Below are 26,478 nucleotides of genomic sequence, written 5' to 3'. Positions count from 1 at the left end.
ATAGAACAGCAGTAGATGTTCTAGTTGTGTTTAATAAAGTATAACAACTGTTGCTCTACTCTGTATTGATTTGTTAGAAGACAAAGCAGTTTTTGCTGAAGGAAAAAGAAGCAGTATTTTAAAGCAATATAATAAACCTCCTATACAGATGTTGATGTTTACTATAGGTACGATATTTATAGTTGTCTATATAAAAGTCATGATTTGGATTGAGTAGAAATATGGTTAAGATACAGTATAATCATTTTATGGAGAAATTGCGATTCCTGGAAGGTATATCAAGGAGCAGGGCCAATGTGAGTTCTTAAAAAAGAAGCAAAATGTCTTACAGAGCAATATTATTTTGTTTCGGAGATCTGATATCAGAGCCTCTAATGATTCTCAGGCTCTTTTGGACCCAGTGGAAAAGGGAAGAAAGTATCTCCTGGCTATTTTGTTTTATTTTGTGCTTTCCTTGCAGCAATGGGAAAATTTAATCCATGTCAACTCCAAGGTTGGTGTAACTCAGTAATTGCTTAGAGATATGTTTTGGGGGGTAAGAAGGGTTCTAGATTGAGAGAATTTCCAATGTATCCCAGGGATTTTTGCCTTTCCTTTTTCCGGTGCTGAAACGTTTATACTGGGAAATAATTACAGTGAAAAATATCATGATTTTTTAGAAAGTACATCTGCCAGATACAGAATATTCTTTGTCAGCTGCATCCTCAGTTAAATTATAAAGCAGAAAAGTTGAACTGCAGTAATGAACAATCTCAACCGAAGAAAGCTGGACATTTCTTTCAATTCTACTTTATTAATCTTCTGTAAATCTATCTGTATCAGTGGTGGGTTGCTACCGGTTCTGTCCGGTTTTATAGAACTGGCAGTAAAACCGGTGGGAAGCTCCGCCCACTTGGCATGACATCATAATTGGTGATCTGTGCATGCGCAGAAGCTTCTGCTCATGAACAGAAGAGCGCACAGGCACGATCCCACTGCGAACTAGTAGTAAAGGTAAGTGGAACCCACCCCTATCTGTATCTATCTCTGTTCATCTTGATGCTGCTGTCCTTCAGAACTGGTACAATTAATTTCTGACTTATAGCATCTGAAGATACAAAGAACCATTTAGATAAGCTCATGCAGGCACATAAAAGATATTGATCAAAATCCAGCTAAGTTAAATATTTTGGTGTTTATGCCAATGGTTAAATCACCCAGCAACATTCTCTAATCCAGTGCACTGGAAAGATATCAGAAGGGTTTTCAACTTCCAAGTTAAGAATTGTCTTATAATATAGGAAAAAGAATGTGAAATAATTTGACTAAACAAATACAAAAAATAAAAGATAGTTTCTTTAGAGATTGTTTAATGCCTTTCATACTGGCAAAGCTGATTTAAAAATAGGAAAGAAGGAAGGGAGGGAGGAAGGGAGGGAGGGAGAAGAAGGAAGGAAGGAAGGAAGGAAGGAAGGAAGGAAGGAAGGAAGGAAGGAAGGAAGGAAGGAAGGAAATTATTTTTCATTATGTAATAAAGCAATCATGGCCATACAGTATACAAATATATAGGATAAACATCCTCATTTGTGCTTTTCTACATGTGAATATTTCTGCTCAAAAAGAATAATCAAAGACCTTTTAAAGTGAAGGGAGAAATTCTTTCACATAATTGAAAGGTGTAGATAGTGTAAATTATTTAATAATACTGGACATGATCTACTGAAAACTAGGTAATTAATGAAACATTAATACTTAATTGTGATGAGATGGTATCTACACCAGTCTGATTATTTGTAATAGAATAGAACCTAAAAGCCATAATTTCTGATATTTCAGCCAAATTTTCACAGTAATCTCATCTCATTTGCACTCACTAATGTTATGTTCTACCTTTCCTCCCTACCCCTCCTATCTTTTTCAAGTTTTAGGATTCTTTTGCATAGTGCTACCAATGATTCAACCTCCAAATTAAATAGGTCTATTTTATCCACAGGTTTCCATCCAATTTCTTTCTTTTTAAAAAAGGTTTTTGAATAAGTTCATAGAAGGTGAAATAAGTGCTGAATGAGCCATTTAGAAAAGATAAGAGCATATCAGTATGGGAAAATTCTGCTGCTGAGAATCTCCTAATTAACTCTGTGGAATATATCCTAATAAGTACATGTATAGATATCCAACTGAACAGAACATTTCTGATCTTCAGTTTTTGTTATTTTTTAAGACAAGTTTTATTAAATTTTTCTTTTACATACATATTTTATGAACAGAATATTGACCGGGTCACAACTTTTACAATTTACAACATAATTATATATTGATTTTTATAATCTATTCCAATCTTCTTTTTTGTTTTTTCCAGATACAATTTACATATTTCATTTTCTGCCATAATATTCTTTTTTCTCTATTTTTAAAATCTTATCTTACTGTCTTCTTAATAATTAATATATAAACAGTTATATATTAGCATTGCTAATTTCTTAGCATTGTTTCAATTAATTATCTTATTCTCCATTTATAAAATATATTTCTTATAACCCCATCACATTTTTTGGTTATAAACAATAAACTTCATCTTATTCAATTCTTACATTGAAACCTTTTAGCTTAATTGATCTTCCACATCTCATTTTATCTCTTCTTAATACATAATAAGCAATATCACTCTCCACCTTTAATGCCTGACTTCTATTATAGTATCCATTAATTATTTTATTTCCTCATTTGCAACATATTATTTCAAAATCCCCATCACACTTTTTTTACATTTCAATTTGTATCTTAATTTCAATCATTTTCATAATTAAACCTAATTACCACTTCATATTTCATCTGCTGTTCCATTTTACAATACACAATAAACATCAACATATTTACTTTTTACATCCACAATTACTATTATTAATACAGTTCCCTTAGATCTACTAATATATATCTTAATTCCCTTCCTCCTTTCCACTATTCTTCCCCTTTTAGCCATTTTCTTCTGGTCTCACCAGAATTCCACTTCTTAATTATTTTCTCCTTTCATCCCATTTTCTTATCTTCTTTTTTTATTTTTATATTTATTATATCTTTTCTCCTGAATCCTTTCTTTTGAGTCCATCACTCGCATAATTCGGATCCTGCTGTTAGGCAATCTTTTCCCATTTCCTTCTCTTCCCTTAGATTGCTTTTTTTTGTGGGGGGGGAAATATTCTCCCCTGTCCATTCTTTTTTTGCCACTGTAAATCCCAGTGTAATCATCTAACATTGTGCCTTCAATTCTTTTTCCTTCAATATCATATTCTTGCTTCTCATTTATATTCTCTTTTTCCTGTTTTGTGTACTCTAACAAAGTTTCTGACTTTTTATTGCCCTTTATTGTTTCACGCACGTTTTTAAGCATCTCAATTAATTCCTCACACATCCAAGCCTCCATATTATTAGTTTAAAAAATTATTAGTATTTCCATTTATATTTAATTAAAATTTTAGTCCATATAGTCTCTTTTTTATTTCTAGATAATATCCAGTACAAATGTTTGTCCAATCCAGTCCAACTCAAAGCTTTATTATTATCCACCTCCTTTACAAGTCAAGACCAAGCAGCTTAGAACAAAACAAATATTTATTAATTAATTTATTTTTATTAATTTTATTTCTATACCGCCCTTCTCCCGAAGGACTCAGTACAGCCTAATTAAAAACACAAAGACAGACAAAATTTAAAAATAATTAAAATATTAAATAATAGGCCCAATTTATAAAACCCCAAATTTAAAATCCCATTTAAAACCAATTAAAATCTTTACATTGATAGCCCAGCCTGGCGGAACAACATGGTTTTGAGGGCACAGCGAAACACACGGAGATCAGATTTTATGAATTTCTGGGGGCAGATCATTCCAAAGGGCAGGGGCTCCCACAGAGAAGGCCCTCCCCCTGGGTGTCACCAGCCGACATAATTTGGCCAATGGCACCCTGAGGAGACCCTCTCTGTGGGAGCGAACTGGCCAGTGGGAGGCTACTGGTGGTAGAAGATGGTCTCGAAGGTATACAGGTCCAATGCCATGGAGCGCTTTAAAGGTGGTAATCACACCCGGAAGACCACTGGGAGCCAGTGCAGCTCGCGCAGGAGGGGTGTCACGTGGGCACAATGAGTTGCGCCCATAACCACCTGCGCGGCCACATTCTGGACCAGTTGGAGCCTCCGGGTGCTTTTCAAGGGGAGCCCCATGTAGAGAGCATTGCAGTAGTCCAGTCGGGAGGTGACAAGGGCGTGAGTGACTGTGCGCAAGGTATCGCGGTCCAGAAAGGGCTGCAACTGGCAGATCAGGCGAACCTGATAAAAAGCCCCCCTGGCCACGGCCGTCATATGTTCTTCTAAAGACAGCCGTGCATCCAGGAGGACGCCCAGATTGCGGGCCCTCTCTGTGGGGGGTAAAGACTCACCCCCAATAGTCAGCGATGGCACCAGATGACTATATCGCGACGCTGGGAACCACAGCCACTCAGTCTTGGAGGGATTGAGTCTGAGCCTATTTCTCCCCATCCAGACCCGCACGGCCTCCAGGCAGCAAGACATCACATCAAGGGCATCGTTCGGGTGATCTGGGGTGGAGATGTACAGCTGAGTATTATCAGCGTACAGATGGACTCTCACCCCAAAACCATGGATGATCTCACCCAGTGGCTTCACATAAATGTTGAACAGAAGGGGCGAGAGGACCAATCCCTGTGGCACTCCCCATGCAAGGTGCCTTGAAGTCGACCTCTGCCCCCCTGTCAACATGAACTGCGAGCAGTCGGAGAGGAAGGAGGAGAACCACCGCAAAGCTGTTCCCCCTATTCCTAACCCCCTCAACTGCTGCAGCATGATTCCATGGTCAATGGTATCAAAAGCCGCTGAGAGATCTAACAGGACCAGGACAGAGGAGCAACCCCTGTCCCGAATCCTCCAGAGATCATCCACCAATGCGACCAATGCCATTTCTGTGCTGTACCCCTGCCTGAAGCCCAACTTTTACGGGTCCAGATAGATAGCTTCATCCAGGTGCCCGGGCAGTTGTCGTGCCACCACACTCTCAACAACCTTCACCACAAAACGAAGGTTAGAGACTGGACGGTAGGCTAATTCAGTCGGGCCCAGGGAAGGCTTCTTGAGGACGGGCCTCACCACCGCCTCTTTCAAGGCAGCGGGAAAGGCACCCTCACTCAGAGAAGCACTTATAATCCCCTGGAGCCAGCCTCGTGTAACCTCCCGGGAGGCCAGTACCAACCAGGAGGGACACGGGTCCATAAACATGTGGCGGCACTAATCCTACCCAGAACCCTGTCCACATCCTCGGGAGCCACAGGATCAAACTCCTCCCAGATAATATTCTCAAGACCTACCCTCGTCTCCTCCCCTGGACTCACCCAGTCGCAGTCGAAGCCTTCCTGAATCCAAGCGACTTTATCATGCAGGAATTGCACAAAATCCTCAGCTCGACCCTGCAAGGGATCTTCCCACACTCCCCCCCCGAAGAAGGGAGTGGGTCACCCTAAACAAGGTGGCTGGGCGGTTCTCTGCAGATGCGATAAGAGAAATAGTTAGATTTTGCCACTTTTATCACCACTAGGTAGGTCTTGATATAAGACCTCACCAGTGTCTGGTCAGAATCGGATTGACTAGTCCTCCAAATGCTCTCTAGGCGTCTTTACCGATGCTTCATGTCTCTCAGCTCCTCAGAGGACCAAGGAGCCAATTGAGGTCGGCATCGGGTCAGAGGCCGCAAAGGCACGACACGGTTCAAAGCCCCGGCAGCCACCCTCTCCCAGGCGGCCACCAGGTTTTCAGTCGAGTCATGTGCCAGGGTCTCAGGAAATGGCCCAAGCTCCATCAGGAACCTTTCGGGATCCATCAGGCACCTGGGACGGAACCATTTAATCGGTTCTGTCTCCCTGCGGCGGGGGGAAATGGCAGAAAAGTCCAAGCGAAGAAGAGAATGATCTGTCCATGACAAGGGTTTAATGTCTAAATCCCCTCTACCAAGATCATTCAACCACTGACCAGAGATGAAAATCAAGTCCAGAGTGTGTCCCCCTGTGTGAGTGGGGCCCTGAACTAATTGGGTCAGGTCCATGGCCGCCATGGAAGCCATGAACTCCCGAGCCACCTCTGACGCCTCACCTGCAGATGGCAGGTTGAAATCCCCCATGACAATAAATCTGGGGGTATCAACCCCCACCGCGGCAATGACATCCAGCAGCTCGGGCAGGGTCGCCGCCATGTGGCAGGGAGCCAGGTACGCAGTCAGCAAACCCATCTGCCTCCCACGGCCCCACTTCACAAGGAGGGACTCACATCCGGCTATCTGAGGAACAGTGGTCTCCCTCGGACTAAGACTTTCCCTAATAATCGCCGCCACTCCCCCACCCCTCCCCTGGGCCCTTGGCTGGTGAAATGCACAGAAACCTGGTGGGCACATTTCAACGAGGGGAACCCCCTCTCGTGGCCCAACCAGGTCTCTGTAATACCTGCCAGGTCTGCATCCCCCTCCAAAATAAGATCACAAATGAGGGGGGCTTACTCCTTAAAATTCTCACACCTCTTGTAGTGATCAAGGTCACTGTAGTAATTTCCTTGAATTTTCAAGTCAGTCATTGTAGTGCTTTCTTTCCATCAGCAGATGTCTCTCTCCAATCCACACTTCTCAGAATAACAAAGTATCCAGATTACAAAGTATTTTAAATCCACTTAGAAAATACTTTCTCTCAAATTGCTTTTTCTTTTATTGTTTTTAATTTCTCCAAATTCAGTTTTAAATCCAGTTATAAAATTTCCTTTCTTGGACTTTAATATGTTAACCTCCTCTTTGTTCTTCCTTCATACTTCAAAACGGTCAAAATTCTTTCAAGTCTTCATTAAAAAATACTTGCTCTTCGGTTTCTTTTTCTTATATTGGTTTTAATTTCTCCAAATCCAATTTTAAATCCAAATCTGGTTGCCCCAGCTTCAAAGCGGTCATTTTTAATAGTTGCCACCCCTGCTGCCACATCGAAGAGCTGCCTCTGACATTCCGAGGAACTTGCCTGTTCCTCTTGGTCATCTGAGGCTCCTTTCTTTCTTCACCATCCCTACAAGACGGTTCCAGTCCGAAGACTCCCCGACAGTGGTTTGTCTGGCTGGATTTTCGCTGGACTCATTGGAGCCCACTAATTTCCAGCCAGTCTTGCCACGACGCTTCCAGTTTCTCCTGATCTTCAGTTTTTAACATAGTTAATATCATAAGTCTAATAGGAAATGTGTGTATGTGTGCACACACACACACACACACATTTGGAATTATGACAGATATCCCATAGTCTTGTGATCTCATTTTGCTGCCATTTGGAAACCAGTTCTCCTTTACTGTTATTTGCAGCATCGCAGATCTTTGTGAATGCAAGTTGTAATATTTGTGTCCAATGTTTCCTTCTGGTTTCTGACAAAAAATGTCCATTGGGGAAAATCAATTTCTTTAATGACCACAGTGTTTTCTTAAATACCACCACATTAGCTTAATAACCATCATAAAAATGGTTGCATGAAGCCTTAATTCTGAGCTCAATTATGCTCATATGTGGAGGATTATGTATATAAACACACACATTCTCCCTCTCTCTCCCTCCCTCCCTCCCTCTCTTTCTTTCTCTCTGTTACTCACTTATTCACACACACACACACACACACACACACACACACACACACACACACAATCTTGTCAATCAGACATTTTAGTATCACCATATCGTCCTTATTCAAACATCATATTAAACCAAAAGCTGACACCAGGAACCTTCCAAATACTTTGGATCAATCAACCTTAAATTATTGGAATTATAATTCATATGAGCAAAACTGTATATTATTACTGTAAAATACAATTGGGTCTGTGGGTCTGCTGATTGACATTTAGCTTTGTGTTTCAGGTTTAAACTATGGCTAAAATTAACTTTGTTTTGTGCAAATAAGTCATCTTAATTAATCATAGTCTAGTGGACATAAATAAGACTTGTTAACTTTCAATTATATGTCAAACTATGGTAAACCTGAAAAGATTCCAAACATTTTCTCCAGTGAAATTGTTGGCAGATTTTACTTACTCTCCAAGTTCTTATTTTTTCCTGAATGTGGTCATCTACATTTTTAAATTTACATCTACATTTTTTTGAAAAAATACTTTTATTGAACCTTGTAGATATTATGGGCTTTGTGGGGTGATAAACATGAGAATGCATTTCAATATGTTTACTCAGCTTAGATTCAATGAGTAATCAGCTGCAAAGTCTTCTGTCAAAAATAAATGTTCCAGTAATAATTTCAGCAATAGAATAACAATAAATAATTTTCATTATTTCTTAATTTTATGCTGTCATTTAGTGTTATAATGTATGATTACTGACTGATTCTGATTAAATAAGCCACACCAAAACTCAGGATAACAAAATTTCAATCATAACAAAATGTCTTCTTTCAATCATCTTATTCTGGTTTACTGAGAAATAATTCAAGCTATTCATCTGATCAATGTAGTTTTCTTTTCTGATTTTGCTCATGATTACTCCTACTTTGCTGGGCTTGGAAATTTGTTATAATGTGCACTAGCTCCAAGCAACTAATTATTTAAGGTCACCCATCACTAAGATTCCATAGAACAAGCTGACATCTTGTAATTAATTGTAATGTTTGGCTGAAGAATGAAGCCAGAAATACTGTTAAATAAATCCAGGGACTTCATCCAGAACATTCCACAAATTTCCTTTTTTTATTCATGAACATATTCCACATTCTACATCAAAATAATTAATGGGAAACCATTTTCATTATACTTGAATTTTAATCATACAACAAGAAGCTTTACTGACTTGGACTGATTTTGAAATGATAGCTCTTTCCACAGATGATAAAGGAAATAGACAGAAAAAAAACAGCTCTTGTTCCACAAAACTAGTCAAGACAGTTAATAATAGCATAAAAGGACAGTATATGGTCAATAGAATTGGAAAATTAAATTGTAAAACCAATGAAGAGTGGGGCTTCATAATAAAAAACTAAATATGTTAAGGTTCTTTTGAAATGGGAATTGTTTAGCCTGAAGAACTCTGTAATGAAAACAGTTGAACGACTGGATCAAAGTTTACAATTGGAATTCAATCCTGTGCTTATTTGTGGAGAAATGTTGAATCTCTTCAAGTTCCATGCATACATATTCTTATCTGTGCCCAAACTGGCTATCTGAAAAGAGGAAGGGTACAGCAATAAAAATGTTAAATACAGAGAAGGTTAATGAGGACAACTGTGGTGAGAAAGGAATTCTCATGGCAATTGTATAATTTCCAAAAAGGAAAAAGACAAATAAATAAATAAATAAATAAATAAGGGAAAAAAAGTGTGGGGGAGAAAGAGAGACATACTGAAAAAGGGAGAAAAGAAACAGCAAATGATTTCCAAAGCCATAGTGTTGATAATAAACAGGATGAACTCGAATTCAGAATAGTAGTGTATATTTATGTATTTTCACTTCAGTTTCTCTGAAATATTATATCCATATATTTTCTGGATGATTTTGTAAATCCACATGGCTAAATACAATATTTTAAAAGTAAATTTAATTAATATGTAATCGCTGAGCAATATATTTTTCAAAACTTTTGCTTCCCAAAAATTTTGTGGTGATTATGATAAACCAGTTCAAACTGAACACAAATATGATTTTACAACGACTGTACAATGTAAGAATCTTGAGAAATATAAAATTAGCTTTTAATTATTATAATTATTTAATCACCTGATGTTTCCAAATGCTGCATGTGTTCAACTGGGCTAAAAGTCTTTTGCTACTGATTTTTGTTTGCATTCAGTGTCCAATGCATCTTGCTGCAATGTCCAACAACAATCAGTAACTTGATAGATTCCATTGCCCTGATACTGTTTTGAGTGCACCTAGATTTTCAAGAAAGAAAGCCAAGTAAAAATGCAGAAAATGAATCTTCAGTAATATGTTGCACTGCACAATCTTGTATGTTGTACAACAATACACAATCTTGTAAATTGTCCAACCAGCTGAATGTTGTTTGAGATGTAGACAACACAGATTCATCCCCAACAGGCTGCAATCTGTGTTCAACAATGAAGGTACCCAGGGCAGAAAACATCCTGCAGAAAGGACGGCTCCACAACACAGTTCTTTCACCAGTTGCCAGAAGGCTCCACATCCATTTGCACTACTCAAGTGACTCCGATGACACTGACAAACCTCCAAGCAGACTTTCTAAAACTAAGCTATCAAACTCACGGGCCGCAGGCCGGATGCATCACATGCTGGCCATGCCCACACCCAGTTTAGCGAAGGGGAAAAAAAAGTCATGATATGTCACATGACGATGCTGTGACAACGCGAATTTGAAACCCTGTTCTAAAAGAATGCAAATGACCAGCTGTCTGCAAGGAATTTAAATCTTTCCATTTCCCACCATCCAGTCAGAACTGAAGAAGTTTCTTGGATGAGAAGCTAAATATCTTCAAAGAAAAAACAAAGAAAAAGCACCTTTGAGACAACCATGACCTGGATGACTGAGAATCTCCACAAACATATATCTGAGCTGCATTCCAAGCTTTAGAGCCATTACCTTTAGATCTTCCCTGGTGTACTGGATGTGCTTCAACAACAGTATCATATTTTGTGCTTACATAGCCATCAAGTACTGAAGGGTATGCATTGCTATTGTGTAAAAACAGAAGATTTCTATGAAAGGATATGTGATGGGTTAAATTACAGGTAATTTTTGTGATTAGCAGCCAAAAATCTATAAGATATACCCCCAAAGTGTTCAGGAAGCAAAATCTTTATTGTCCAGTGAATTGTTGTGCTTAAAGCATTCTTACATTTGTAGCAAATGTGTAGCTTTCCCAACAGAAGACAACAGAAACTCAAGAATTCTGCTATGGATAATACACCTTAAATAAGGCCTACACACTGCATCTTCAGATACCTTTTATTTAGTGTTACCCAGATAATCTATTTTGTCATTTCAAGAGCTGCAGAAGAAAATGAGTTGAAACATCTTCTAATATGAGTCTTCATCTTCTGTCATGGGGCTAGTTCTAGCTAAGCATGTTGAGCCACAATGTAAAAGATATAACTGGGATATCAAGAAATGCTTGCAATTCCTTTATTAATGCTTTTCCTATTTGCATTTATTTTTCTTTTTTTTTAAAAAAAAAAATATGGTTGCTAGTACTTCATGCTAACCAAAAGAATAAAATAGAAAACAACAACTATTATTCCAACTTTTGCTGTTTATATTCTTTTTTAATCATTCTTTTTTGTCCAAGGAACCATTCCTTTTAATTCAATATTCTACATTAAATTGCTATTCTTATATATACTTTATGCATAGAAACCGAACAGAGTGGCATATCATTTGAAGAAACAAATTTTAAAAATATAATATGTATAGAGAAAGTATCAGCCATATTTTAAATTTAAGCTAAGCAATAGTTAAACTTAGATTTAAGGTAAACAATAGCTTAAACTCTATTGCCATGGTATGGACTTTCTCCTGCCCAGCTCCAATCATAGTTTGTTTTCTAGATCTAGTAGGAGACTAGATTAAGCAGTGGTGAAATCTGGCTGGATCTATCCGGCTCGCATGAACTGGTAGGGCTCCACCCATTCACTGGGACCTCATTATGCCCCATTTTTGACCCTTTGCGCATGCACAGAAGGTTCTGCGAAGGTAAGTGCATTTCACCACTGAGATTAAGCATTTATTTTGCCCAATGGCATTCAAGCACTAAGTACTCAGGGAAGGGGCAAAAGATACTTAGCAGTTTATTTGAGCCTGGGAGAAATATTGGCTACAGCTTTATTGGTTATATGCAGTGGTGGGATTCAGCCAGTTCACACCACTTCGGGAGAACCGGTTGTTAACTTTCTGAGCAGTTTGGAAAACTGGTTGTTGGAAGAAATCATTAGGGCAGAGAACCGGTTGTTAAATTACTTGAATCCCACCACTGGTTATATGTCACAAAGTTTTGATGTAGCCTGATGCCCAGAACTCTGTATTTCTGACAATCCTTCTTGATACATATGTTCTTCCATTCAGCCAGTGTAACATAGGTTAGTGACTTGTTCAATTCACAGAATCATTGAGAGTTGGCTGGCATACAAACCTTATAAATAAAAAAGCCATTGATAAGAGATGGAGAGTTCTGAAAACTCTGTTTTGAGCACACCTTTCCTACATTTTGATTCCTTGGTCCAGGTCCAGAGTCAAAGTCAAGAGATTTCCAATTAGTCAAGATACATTGAGTCTGGGTAATCAGATAGTTGTTGGCAATGGAAAAGCTTAAGCTTGCTGCTTTTCTTAAACAGAAGTAACCTTAATGTTCCCCATTTGGAAAGGCAAGATTCCTTTCTTGCTAGCATTGCAGAATGCCTTTGCTCTGTTCTGCTCTCTTGCTCTCCACTCCTCTCAGAATGGTGAGCTCTTCTACTGACATCTTCTGATGGTAGCTTTGTCTGCTGGTTACTGAAGAGCTCCATCTCCTCTGCCGGCAGCTTCTCAGGCAGTAGTTCAACCAACAAATCTGGATCAGGCTGCTCATTGCCAGTCTCCTCATTTGAGTCTATGCTTAATATGACATAAGAGAATAATTAAAATCTTTAGTACTGTGATGGTGAATCTATGGCACGTGTGCCAGAGGTGACATGCAGAGCCCTCTCTGCTGCCATGTGCGTTGTCGCCCCAGGTCAGATCTCCGTGGCATTTCTTTCATGAGAGCCTATTTCCCTGCAAATGACGAAACAGAACCTCATGAAAGAAAAAGATTTTACCTCTTGCTGCGCTGCCGGTGTTAGAATGCCCTGCCTCCCTCCAGCCAGCTGGTCTTCAGGTCTCTGATGCGCATGTGCGCATGTTCGTGCATGTGCACGTTTGTGCATGTCTGTGCATCCACGCACACATGTCCACGCATCTATGCATGCATGTCTGCGCATGCACGCATTTGCACACATGTACCTTTCAGTTGGGCATGCGCACGCGCAGTTTGGGCACCTGGTGTCTAAAAGGTTCACCATTATTGCTTTAGAATAACTGTGTTTTATACTAAAAATAATGATGGGGCTACTTGGGTTTTCTTTGTCACACTTCCCTTTTTCACAGGATGGTATCATGGTTCGCCTCCCTAGATCATTTGCTGTTCTACTGCCAAATCCAAGGCTACATTCTTTTAAACCTCCAAAGAAGGCATTGTTAACCAGTAATTGACTGAAATCAAAGCAATAATCCAACAGAGAAAGGCATTTATTTTAATTATATTTAATTATGGAGCCATTACAGAAATGACCTGTTTGTTTAATGGAAGTCAAGTGGGAACTTGTGCAGAACTTGGATGTTCATAATGTATGACTTATTATTGTAACATTTAAATCAAAGTGGTTTTGATTTAAGTGATATTTTTCATAAAATACCATGCTGTATTTCTTGTTATTGTGTTTTCTCTTCCACTTGTTAATTTTATATTTGATGTTACCTTCACAATTATTTACAATTAATCTATGGAAGTTGTTTTGTGCCATTTCTAGAACACTGAGATTCAAAAACAGTTGGTTTCTTTTCCCCCCCCTCAAGTTTTTTTACTTTATAACACATACAAATTCCATTTTCAATTAAACAGTGTGTTGTCTGGGTACAAATAGTTTTAGGAGATAGTAATCAGAATATTTACAACAGTGCTCATTACATTAATATTGATTCTATCATCATCATCATCATCATCATCTTTACTTATCCATTTTAACATACCTCCCTTATATCATTGATTCTTTCCTTATATTTCCCTGTTTCTAACTCCTGTTTTTATCAGCTAACCATTGATAAAATAAATCCCAGGTCAAAAAGTATTCAGTTTCTTCCTTTTCCTTAATTGTAAGTGTTAGCCTGTCCATTTCTGCACATTCTAGTATTTTTTTAATCACATTTTCATCTGTAGGGATCTCTTCACTTTTCCATTGTTGTATAAATACAATTCTAGCTGCAGTGAATACATGTAAAATCAGATATGTATTCCCCATATTGTACTTATCTGGTAAAATGCCCAGCAAAAATATTTTAAATCAATATGTTGCTTTACCATTTTTTCCAATCATGTATGTATTTTGTCCAGTACCTTTTTGCTTTTGGGCATGTCCACCAAATATGAAAAAAGTTAGTTTCATCAAGAACTTACTGATTGCTTAATAATTACAAATTTCAGCAATTGGCGAAGCAAATTGACAAGCAGGTTCTTGGTCCATTAGTAACTTTTTCTGTGACATTTCTGTGGTCATTATCTAAGCAGTTTTAGGAATACATTTTTAGTCCTGCTAGAGATTAAAATAGGCATAGGGTAATCTAAGTGACTCAAAACTATTTTTAAAAAGTGAATACTTCACCCCAAAGTAATGAAATTAATGCATATACAATAGAGCTAGATATAATTTCAACATAAAGATAACATTCTCAGTAGCAGTTATCTGTAGATAGTTCATTGGAGAAAATGAAACTAATATGCATTTAATACTATAATGCAAAATCTTAGGTCAAATCACCTAAGTAGATTTGTAGAAAGCAGTAATACCACAAAATACAATATGCTCCAAATTTGGGGATAAAAATGCTAAGTGGTTTGATATTACATTGGATTAGATTTTAAGAGCACTCTGCAAACGTTGTGTGAGAAATTGACTTTCATATCCTCACTTCTCTTACAAGGTTTTACATTCTCTAAAAATATTCTTCTTAGGATCAGGGAATACTGATCAATGGAACGGCCTGTATTACTGAGTTTTGAAAAAAGAAATTTAATTAGGTGCATTTCACCTTCTTTCTTTAGTGATGCTCAGTGGTGCATACTGCAACCTTACCCCTACTTCTGAAATACTTAATGAATTGCCACTCAATGTTCACTAGTAAGTTCAGAACATATAGGTAGTTGACAAGAAGTTCAAAACACGAAAAGTGGTGAAATAACGGATGCATGAACCGTTACATAGCTGATACATTTTATTCCTTGTAACACTTCTCCCATTCATAATATGATAGTACATATAGCATGAATGTTCTGCACAATTACCTAGTAAGTAATATGGATTCTTATTTCACATAATTCTTCAGAAATGAAGCTGGACAGGAGAGAGAGTATGCTGTAGTAAATAGATTAGGCCTGCGAGGATACAGGCTTAAGACCACACCACATTGTGATTACTGTCATGGAGCATCCATTTCATAATTAATATTATCTGCAAAATGTTCATGTACACATACATATTCACATGTGTATATCTGATCCTTATAGTATAAAATAGGATTAGTATATTAGTATATAGTATGATGAACTGCATGAACACCGCAGGGGCGCCCTGTAGTCCGAACGGCATGACCTGGAACTGATAGCTTCCCAAGGGACAATTGAATGTTGTTTTCCACTCATCCCCTGGTTTGATTCGTATCCTATAATACGCTTCGCGTAGGTCGAGTTTCGTAAAGATACGACCGGTGGCTAGGGCAGCTAACAGGTCCTTCATTAAGGGAAATGGATAGAGGGGCTCCACACACACTGCATTGAGACCTCTGAAGTCAACGCATAAGCGTAAACCCCCGTCTTTCTTCCCACGAAACAGGACAGGGGCAGCCATCTTTGATCGACTAGGTGTGATAAAACCCCGGGCCAAGTTCTTGTCTATATATTTCCGTAATTCTTTTAGTTCGGGTTGTGTCATTGAATACATCCGGGGCTTGGGTAGCTTCGCCCCGGGTATTAACTCAATACTGCAATCCGTAGGCCGGTGAGGGGGCAGGGTCTCACATTCCTCCTCACTAAAGACTCTGGCGAGATCCCTATACACATCAGGATACGTCGTGTCTACTGGTGGGCTCTCTGCTTCTATTCCCCCTGCTGGCTCCTTTTCCTCCTTGGTAGGGGGAGGTCCCAACGGTAATCGAAGTTTGCGAAAACCCCCTTCCCACCATATCGTAGGAGCCCACTTGTCCAACCATGCTAATCCTAAAATCACTGGTTCTAACATTTTCTCCACTATAATAAACCGAATAGTTTCGGTGTGCTCCCCAATATCGAGGTGCACCTTTTCTGTTATATGAGTCACTGGTGCCCCTCCCAGCAATGAACCATCCATTTGTTCAAAGGTAATAGGGGTTCTCAACCGCACAACCCGCAGCCCAAGCTCGTCAACTATCGCCCTACAAATTAAACAACGAGTACACCCTGAATCAATCAATGCCTCATATCGGCGTCCAGTGGTGGCCCGTGGGTTTCGGAGTACGACTGGTACCACAAAAGGTCGGATGGGGTCGCTCACCATCGGGTCATGTGGGTCCTCATCGTCATCATCACTATCCCCAGCCGCAATCGGGAACTTTTCCGCCACCACTTTCTTAGTATCTGTAGCCAGGGGATCCCTCTCCATACAGGATGTTCGAGTCATTTGGGACCGTTCGGATGTTGGTCGGCCTCTGCCTCTCAACACAGCTCTAGGAGGGGGGTTTTGGTCCAAGTTACGGGGCATGGGATGAGGACAGTCGGCTGCTCGATGACCAAGGCGATTACATCTGAAGCAACGAAACGCAGGCCGCTGGATCCTTTCCCCCAAGCCGGAGCCAGCATTCGGTCTAGTCTCCTTGGGTGTTTGTGTGCGTTCTGCTGGTCGTTTTCCTTGACTTGCAACCCCTTCACCCCGTATACGGAATTCTCGGAGACCGACGTCCAATTCGATGGCTGCCTTGTACCACACACTCAACTTGGGGGGCAAGCCCCGGTACACGCAGGCTTGCCGTAAATCACGGTCTAGTCCTTTATGGAATTGGTGCACCAGAAGACGTTCTGGCCACCCCACCAACCGAGCCGCAATCTTTCGGAACTCCTGTACATATTCCTTTGCTGGTACGCCCCGTTGCTTAAGCGCAAACAAATCCCCCTCTGCAACCTGAGCGCTTGTTTCGTCTTCAAATCTGGCACGAAGAGCCTCCAGAAATCGTCCCAGGTCCACGAGTTCCCTTGCATGTTTAGCATGGAGGCCTGCCACCCACTCAGCTGCTTCTCCCGTCAGGACCCCTGTAACAGCAACCACCATAGCCCACTGGGAGGGATACCACTGTCCATATTGGTCCATATGGCTTATCACCTGGCTTAAGAAAATAGCCACTCGTTCAGGGTTTCCGTCAAAGGAAGTCTGCAGGGCAGGTGGTCCCCAAACGGCCTGCGGGACCCACAGCCCCGGCGGGGCCCCCGGAGGCCAAGGCATGGGGCATGGGGTCCTCGCTGCTCCAGTCGCTCTCCTGTCCTGCCTAGGTTGGTCCCTCGCCGCCCCACGACCCCCAACAGGTAAGCCCCCTGCCAATTGCGTTGGTTGGGGCTCAGGACCGGCTCCAAGGTCTCCCGATGAGGCACCTTGGTCTTGTTCTGGAGGGGGTTGGTCCATGGATCGTCTAGAGGTCCGCTCCATCCTCAATTTAGGACTTGTGAGCCGGAACTGGGTCTCCGAAGCGGTCACCCCTGTATCCTGCCAAGAAGAACCTGGAGGCTCCAGCCCTGCAACCCAGGGCTGCCAGGATGGGGCGTCACGAAATCCAGATTCCCCAAAACGCTCACGTAGCGTATCCATGGTGCTGGGACCGGATGAAGCAGGATACCCCCAATCCCCTTCATCCTCCTCAGTCCATCGTCTTTCCCTCCAGCCCTGGAAAGATGCTCCCAAGCGAGGGGGTGTTGGCATCCGTGGCCCGAGGAGAACAGAGCTGTGCCACCAATCCCCCGTCCGAGCCCGTTGTCCTGGAAAACTCTCCTCCTCCGGCCGGGGCGGGGCGCTCTTGGGTTGCTTGACTTTTGGTTTCACTGCCAACTGTTCCACACTCTCCTTCACCTCCTCTATCAGTGGTTCCTCCCCCTCCACATCTCCACCACACTCCTGCTCTTCCAAGGCCGTCCCTTCTGCCATATCCCCCTTTGCTGCAAAGCCACAGGGAATCCTCACCTCTTGCGAAAAGGAACCAAGCGCTGACTTTCTCTCGGCTTGTCGTTCGTTCAGAACTGCGATAGGAAATAATCACCAGTAACACACAGAGAATCAGGGTTTACTTTGGCAATGATAAGCTTGCAGTCAAAAGTAAAGTACAAGTCGGTGTTTTGGTTCAAAGTCAGCGCTGGGTGTAATCACACCACAGCGCTATTTAACAAAAACTCAGCCCCTTAAACATACATCCGGTGATTATCAATCAGCACCCCCCACTCCCTTAACAGTAACAGCTGCGAGCAGCGAGGACAGCAGAATCGGAGAGGCCCAGCAACGTCATCAATCATTGCCCTGAATGCTGCTATCCAGGAACTGTTTGTGTGTTCTCTGCGGCTGCTTATCTCCACTCCTTCGTCTCCCACACACCCCATTGATGGCGAGCTCCGGCAGGACTCGACACATAGCCACTATCTTCTTCATTTAAATTGATGTTTTTACCCCCACCAGATTTGGATGTTCTAACTCTTCTGGTCTTTTTTTTTTTTTTTAACAATTCCTAATTATGAAAAAAAAATCTTAACATAGCTTCACAGTAAGGTGAGGGAGAAGGAAGGGAACAATCTCATTCTTTAGACTGCAGATACAAATACCGTATTTTTCGGATTATAAGACACACTTTTCCCCCCCACCCAAAAAAGAGAGTGAAAATCTGGGTGCATGTTATACTCCGAATGTAGCCTCACCCAGGTTCTCAAACGGAGATTTCAGAGGCTGAAAAAAGCATTAGAAACGAAGCTTCAGAAAAGAAGCCCCCAAACAGAGCTTCAAAGGCTTTTTTTCTAAGCTCTGTTTCGGAGGCCTTCAGAAGCAGGAAAAAAAGTTTTTTCTGAAAAGGAGTTTCAGAGGCAGAAAAAAAAAGCAAAAAAAAAAAAAAAAAGCAAGGCACAGAGCTCACAACCAAGGGACCTGTTGCTAAAATTCACCTCTTGGAACAGCTCATTAGGGATATTCCGGGAGGCCGATCCACCTGCCAATCAGCATTTTTCTTATTTTCCTCCCCAAAAACTAAGGTGCGTCTTATACTCTGGTGCCTCTTATACTCCGAAAAATATGGTAATATGGCTTGAAATCAACATAAACTCAATCAACATCACTTTTTGGGGGGAGGGGTGTTGTTGATGATGGAATAATTAAGGAGAAAATTTGATGTTCTAATCATCTTAACATTGCAGGGTTTTAAAGGTACACATTTTATTTCTTAAGACTCCCATTCCCCACAAAACAGTACCAGTTTTTGGTACATGGATCTTCATATGTTCATAAAGCCTGATATTGCTCTCAAGACAATGGAAAGTCCTCTTGGCCATGGGCAAGACAAGACTGTCTGGATTTCTTTTGGGGGCCTGTGGAAAGAAGGCAGCTAGTTACAGTAGCTCTACTGTGTTGTTTTCTTTGCATTCTGTTATTTTTTGGGTTAAGGTATACGTTTATCATGGACTGAAAAAGAATGATTGATCTTTTTAAGAAATCTGCTGTTTGAACAGGGACAGAAAGGCTCTCAGGACACAAGGCTGCCCTGGTCTGAGATTCCAGCTTGAGGTTAGCAGTAGGTTATGTGAATGGCCACACCACTTTAACAGAATTTCTCCTCTGTTTTCTGTTTGTTTTTAAGGAAATGTTGTTGGAAAGAAAAATTTTGTGTCACCCATCATATATGGAAAGTAAATAGATTCTCTTCTCCTGTCAAACCCCTTGGTTGCTTCTCACAATCAAGGAGGCAAAATTCTCTTAAGTTTCTTTAGTCAGATGCATTGCAAGGATAGTTGCAGTACTGAATCATGGAAATGGGATGTAGACTTTAGCCCCTATTTATCAAAGAGTATATTAGAATGGGGTGACTTTGTACCTTTAATCCTCTTCCTAAGTGTCTTGTATTAGTTATAGCTATAATTATAAGTGTTATAGTTGCGTGATAAAGAGGAATAAGTCTATATCTGTTCTAATTCTACAATTTTTTACAAGATAATATTTTTTTACTCGAAAGAAAGACCAAGCTGGATCAGACATGTGTTCTATTAATGAATCAGACCTACACACTGTCCACTAGTGTATCCCAGAAACAAGCTGGCACTTCTGATCAGTAGGATTACCTAGCCATGTCTCTCTCCTTTCATTAATAGGATGGAGGGATATGAATCTACGACTTACATTTCCTCTCCCGAAAAGAAAATACATGGTAGCTAGGATCTGGAATATGGCAGGCACCCTCCAGAACAAATAAAGAGGAAGAAGCCTAATACACATGAGATCAGCAGTGCAGCTGCTATTGGCAGCCAGTAATCTGCCTCTCATCAGCATGGAAAGAAGTAGAATATTTGATCTCATTGAACATATTCCATAAGATCGATATTGCCTGTATTGGAGGGGAAATGGTTGGGTTAGTTGAGAATGCAGATGTCACCAAATTTTGTTGTTCTGCAAATATTTTAATTAGTGGGGTTTTTTTTAAAAAAAAATGGTATCTTTTTAACATATTCACTGCAGATCATGGGATGTAAAACAAGCAGTTGGCAATGTGTACAGACCCCATAAAGAAGTTAAGAATGTGTGAATATGGGAAATCAGAGATCCAACTAGAAAATCTTTAGCTACAAAATTAATTCTTGATAGTACTGCTCATGAAGTCAACATTAGAAAGTTATTCCCAGGATTGAAATTTTGAGGTCAACTAAGGGAAAGTGGAAAATTGCCACAGTAAAATTAAAGAAATATGATAATTTTTCTCATTCATCATCATAATGGTATTTTCCAGATAAAGTAGTTGCAATTTAGAACTGTCAATTATTACTGTTTCCAATGAAATCAAGTGAACTAAAATGTTCAATTCAATATATAAGGTAAATTTGGTTGAGAATGAGTTGTCACTTCCATTCATGTCAATAGAATTTAGTTGTTTGTTGTGATGGATGTTTAGGGTACATGCCTTGAAAATCAACAGGCATCAAACAGTAGGAATATAGATAAAAAACTTAACTGAACCTCTCAATTGTTATAACTGTTCCAAAATGAGAACACATGACCTTCAGTATCTCCTCCTATGTTTTTATGCTATATAAATAAACAATTCAGAATATTGAACTACAACTACAACTACAAGTTGACTTGGCAAGGAATTTTTTTGCAATTTCCAAGGATGTCAATGAAAGAAAGTGGCACAAAAGCTAATATCCATCTAATTTTCCAAAATTGTTTAACACAGCAACATAGGATGAAAAAAGAGCTCAATTTGACAGTGCATATAATTTATATTGCAGATCAAGTTTTTACATTATACACTAGGCTTCACTGGAGCATGAACAATACATTTCAAGGTTATTCATTTATCCTTGTCAAGATATTTTGGAAGTTGCCACCCTGAATCTTATCTATTTGATTAGGGCATCCATGATCACATGCTGGCAATGCATGGAGCTATTTCTTCTTTGATCACAATTGCTATGGATCTGCTATGAAGTGTCAAACGAAAAACTAAGATTTATACACACACACACACACACACACACACACACACACACATATATATATATATATATATACATATATATATATATATATATTGCTCCCGGATCAGACTGGATCACCTGATCCAGTAGCAATCTTGGCTGGTGTTCGGCGATCTACCCGGCCAGGTGTGTTTTTTACCTTCTGCGCATGCGCAGAAGGTTTTGCACATGCGCAGAAGGTCTGCATGCATCTGTGACGTGCGCGCAAGTGAAGTAATTCCAAACTGGTAACGAAGGTAAGTAGATTTCATCCCTGATATATAGATAGATAGATAGATAGATAAATAGACAGATAAATATAGATATAGATGATATAGATATAGATAAAGATAAATAGATATAGATATAGATAGATATAGATATATAGATGATATAGATAAAAATAAATATAGATACAGATACAGATACAGATACAGATACAGATACAGGGAGGGAGGGAGGGAGAGAGAGAGAGAGAGAGAATATATATATATATATATATATATATATATATATATAATGCATTACTGTTCTAGCCAGGGTTTTTCCTACGTAAATTAAGATGTTTGTATTGCCATAGTTAAGTGACATCCCAAATCACTATTTTCTAGGCTTTATCAGACGTTTAAGCAGCATTATGTTGTCTGCTGTAAGACTTAAGGGAGACTAAAATAGATCTATTTCAGCCTTATAAGGCCTCATTTTATGACTCTTCCCTGTAACGGTCAAATATTTATTTTGTTCTTTTTTCGTAGATATAGACATATATCTATATGCACATATAGACCTACGAAAAAAGAACAAAATAAATATTTGACCGTTACAGGAAAGAGTCATAAAATGAAGGTGTGGCTGACTGATGAGGCCTTATAAGGCCAAAATAGATCTATCTTAGTCTCCCTTAAGTCTTACAGCAGACAACATAATGCTGCTTAAATGTCTGATAAAGCCTAGAAAATAGTGATTTGGGATGTCACTTAACTATGGCAATACAAACATTTTGATTTACGTAGGAAAAACCCTGGCTAGAACAGTAATGCACATATAGACCTACGAAAAGAGAACAATATATATATATATATATATATATATATATATATATATATATATATATATATATATATATATATATATATATATATATATATGTTTTCTGAGGTTTTCGCGGGTGTTTGTATGTAGGTCTTTGGTTATTCGGGTTTTCTCCCGCGTAAAATTGGAGGTTTCTTGGCGACGTTTCAACGAAGTCTCATTCGTCATCTTCAGGCTGGTGTTCTCGGCTTCGTGCTTCCAGGAGCAAATTGCTCCTGGAAGCACGAAGCCGAGAACACCAGCCTGAAGATGACGAATGAGACTTCGTCGAAACGTCGCCAAGAAACCTCCAATTTTACGCGGGAGAAAACCCGAATAACCAAAGACCTACATATATATATATATATATATATATATATATATATGTATGTATGTATGTATGTATGTATGTATGTATGTATGTATATAACAATCCTTTGATTATTTTGGCATCTCTATTTCCCAAGTTTAAAAAAGAGGAAAGAAAGAGGAAAATGGGGAAAATAATTAATTAAAAAAAGGAACTATCCAAACTACAAGTCTTCTAATCCTACATTCCACATTATAAAAGAAAAAAAGAAAATAGGAGGAGGGGGAGTTGCAAGTGGAATGAATGTTCAATGACATGCTGGCTGGGGAGTTCTGACTATTTCAGAAGGGAAGTTAAAAGTATGAATCAACTTTTGAAATTATCTGCCTCCATATTGCTTGTTATGGTACTTTTTCACAGCAAAAACGTACCATCTTCTCTTGGCATAAAGATCTGATAAGACTTAATGTGACAAAACAAAAGCTGCATACTAATGTGATGAAAGCCAGGATTTATTGGAAGGGGTTCAGAAATTTTAGGGTTAAGGTATCCATTTTACCACTTTAAATTCCTTATTCTGAAAACTGAAATTCCTGTCTCTATAAATTCTTGGAAATTAAAAAAGGGATGCCTGCCTCTCCTCTCCTCTCCTCTCCTCTCCTCTCCTCTCCTCTCCTCTCCTCTCCCCTGTTCTTTCCATTTTGCTGCCTGCTCCTTCCCTTTCAGAATTTTTTACTTTCCTCCTACATTTCTTGCTAATTAACATGTGAGAAATTGAGTCAGAGTATCCTTCAAACCAAAGTTCAATTCTCAGTCTCAGCTCTCTATGTGGAATAGAATCTGTTTCATATTTAATGCTGTTTGGTTTCTGCTTTGTCAACTTTAAACATAAATTAATATGCTAGTACTATTGTCACAGTCACATTAATTTGAAAGAACCAATCATCATGTAACTGAAAGAATTTGGCAGAGCATTCCTGCAAGTCACTCTACTTAGCACATGGATCTCTGAGGATGTCCAGTATGGAGAAGGCTAAAAGTCAGGGGGGAGATAAGGAAGCAGTCCATAGAAAATATGATAACTCTAAACAGAACTTCTGAACAATAATGATTATTCCTTGAGGCAGAGGCTGGCAAGGAGAATAAAATAAAAGATTCACAATCAGACATTGGGTGAACTTCTGAGTGGCAGGATGAGACAGTGGCAGGATGAGACACCTTTGACTAACACTGTAGATGATGCCAAGAAACTAGCTGGTAGTCAGGTATCAACCCATGCAAGGATAATACAAAACTTAATTATTTAGAAGTAAAATTGGTACTTCCAGATAAATATGCTGAGAATTTCAGACATATTGACAGGCAGATGTACATACTTTATGTCACTTTGGCTATCATATTTCAAAATCTTTTTATTCTTTTCAACTTAACAGAATGTTAGAAAGAATACTGTAAAGAAACTTAGCACCCTATCTGTCTGTCCATCATCAGAATTGAAATTGAAATTGATCAAATCTAATGTGGGAGAAGTTAAATAAAGCTTGAGTTCAATAATGATGAGATCCAGCCAGGGACTGGAGAATAGCAATAGCAGATAGACTTTTATACCACTCCCTTGTGCTTTTAGCACTCTCTGAGCAGTTGATAATGTCAGCATATTGCCCCCAACAATTTTACTAACTTTGAAAGGTTTGGAAGTAGAGACAACCTTGAATTAGAATTAAACTCTAGGATATGGGCAGTTAGCTTGTAATACTGCATTCTAACCACTCCACCAGTAGTAAATCCAGGGGAAAAATTATTTAGTTCATCCAATAAGAAAGATAGGTGAATAAAGGCTCTGGATTTTTTTCTCTTATACCATTCTAAGGCTCTTCCTCTACATTCCCCAACAGGTGGCCCAGAATGGAGCTGCTCTGATAGGAAAGGAAACAATCCCAAAAGTTGTAGTCTGCATGCTTTCTGTAATTTGTTTCACCTATAAAATAATTTCAGAAGACAAAAATCACATGCTCTTATTTCTTCTTCCAACTTGATGATAGGATGGGAAGATAATTTATTTGCACCGTGGAATAGATGTGTTCTCAAAATTGTGGTTCTTTCCCCTTTTTTCTTGCTTGAGGATGGCAATGCAGGTCAGTGGAGAAATTTAGCCGGCTCTATCTGGATCACGCGATCCGACAGCTCAGGCGGTCATCATGTCCCATTTTTGACCCTCTGCACATTCCCCGAGTCTTCTGTGCATGTGCATGTGTGGAGAAGGCATGCACGCTCACATTTGTGAACCAGTAGCGAAGGTACGTGAATACCACCCCTGGTACAGGTAGTCCTCAGCTTATGACCAAGATATTGAGCCAACATTTCTGTTGCTAAGTGAAATATTTGTTAAGTAAATTTTGCTCTATTTTACAAACTTTCTTGCCACAGTTCTTAAGCGAATCACTGCAGTTGTTAAGTTGTTAAGTGAATCTGGCTTCCCCATTGACATTGCTTGTCAGAAGGTCACAAAAGGTGATAATATCACCCCAGGATATTACAATGGTCATAAATATGAATCAGTTGCCAAGTGTCTGAATTTTGATCACATGATCATGGGGATGCTGCAATGGTTGTGCGTAAAATGGTCATAAGTCACTTTTTTCAGTGCTGTTGTAACTTTAAACAGTCACTAAATGAACTGTTGTAATTCGATGACTACCTGTAATGATAATCATAATAACTACAAGGATAATGAGTAGTGAAAGGGACTGTTATTTTGACTCAAAAAGCTTAGACCTCATATATTGCCTGAATAGGCTGAAGATAGCTGTCTTTGGAGCTACAACATTATCTCATTCCAGTGGTGGGATTCAGCCAGTTCTTCACTTCAGAAGAACTGGTTGTAACTTTCTGAGCAGTTTGGCAAACTGGTTGTTGGAAGAAATCATTAGGGCAGAGAACTGGTTGTTCCTATCACTGTCTCGTTCCCCAGATCCAACTCCTTCACCCTTTTTGGACAAAAAATTCCTCATTTTTTAAAATAAATATTTCTCACATAGCAAAAATTCTCAGGGTTTGTTTTCTAGACATCCTCAAGGCACTGTTGGTAGTATTGTAAAAATTGGCTAATCTGCCCCACATTCTAGATGTATATCAGAATTTTGTTCTCAGTTACCCAAAAAAATATCCTGGAATTCAGCTTGACTCCTGATGAGTAGATGAACCACATGTAGAACTTTCTTGGCAAAGTGTATGGACTAGAGGTGGATTTCAGCAGGCTCTGACCAGTTCTGGAGAACCGGTAGCGGAAATTTTGAGTAGTTCGGAGAACCGGTAGTAACAATTCTGACTGGCCCTGCCCCTCTATTCTCTGCCTCCTGAGTCCCAGCTGATCGGGAGGAAATGGGAATTTTGCAGTAACCTTCCCCTGGATTGGAGAGGGAATGGAGATTTTACAGTATCCTTCCTCTGCATGCCCATCAAGCCACACCCACCAAGCCATACCACGCCCACTAAGCCACACCCACAGAACCGGTAGTAAAAAAAATTTGAAACCCACCACTGGTATGGACATGACTCAT

At 39.7% G+C, this 26,478-nt stretch overlaps 1 long non-coding RNA gene across 2 annotated transcripts in view; it reads left to right on the top strand.

Moving 5' to 3' along the window:
• Nucleotides 1-944: 944 nt before the first annotated feature.
• LOC117679364 (uncharacterized) overlaps nt 945-26,478 on the top strand; it is a 38,998-nt gene continuing 13,464 nt past the window's right edge. For both annotated transcript variants that reach the window (XR_004595352.3, XR_009622382.2), the window contains exons 1-2: nt 945-993; nt 25,041-25,215. This is a non-coding gene — a long non-coding RNA (uncharacterized LOC117679364). The remainder of the gene's footprint in view (nt 994-25,040; nt 25,216-26,478) is intronic.

This window comes from Pantherophis guttatus, chromosome 2 (assembly GCF_059756535.1).
Source record: "Pantherophis guttatus breed Tessera chromosome 2, ASM5975653v1, whole genome shotgun sequence".
Classification (NCBI taxonomy): domain Eukaryota; kingdom Metazoa; phylum Chordata; class Lepidosauria; order Squamata; family Colubridae; genus Pantherophis; species Pantherophis guttatus.
The sequence above is the reverse complement of the archived record's forward strand: the minus strand, read 5'-3'. Positions and strand labels throughout refer to the sequence as shown.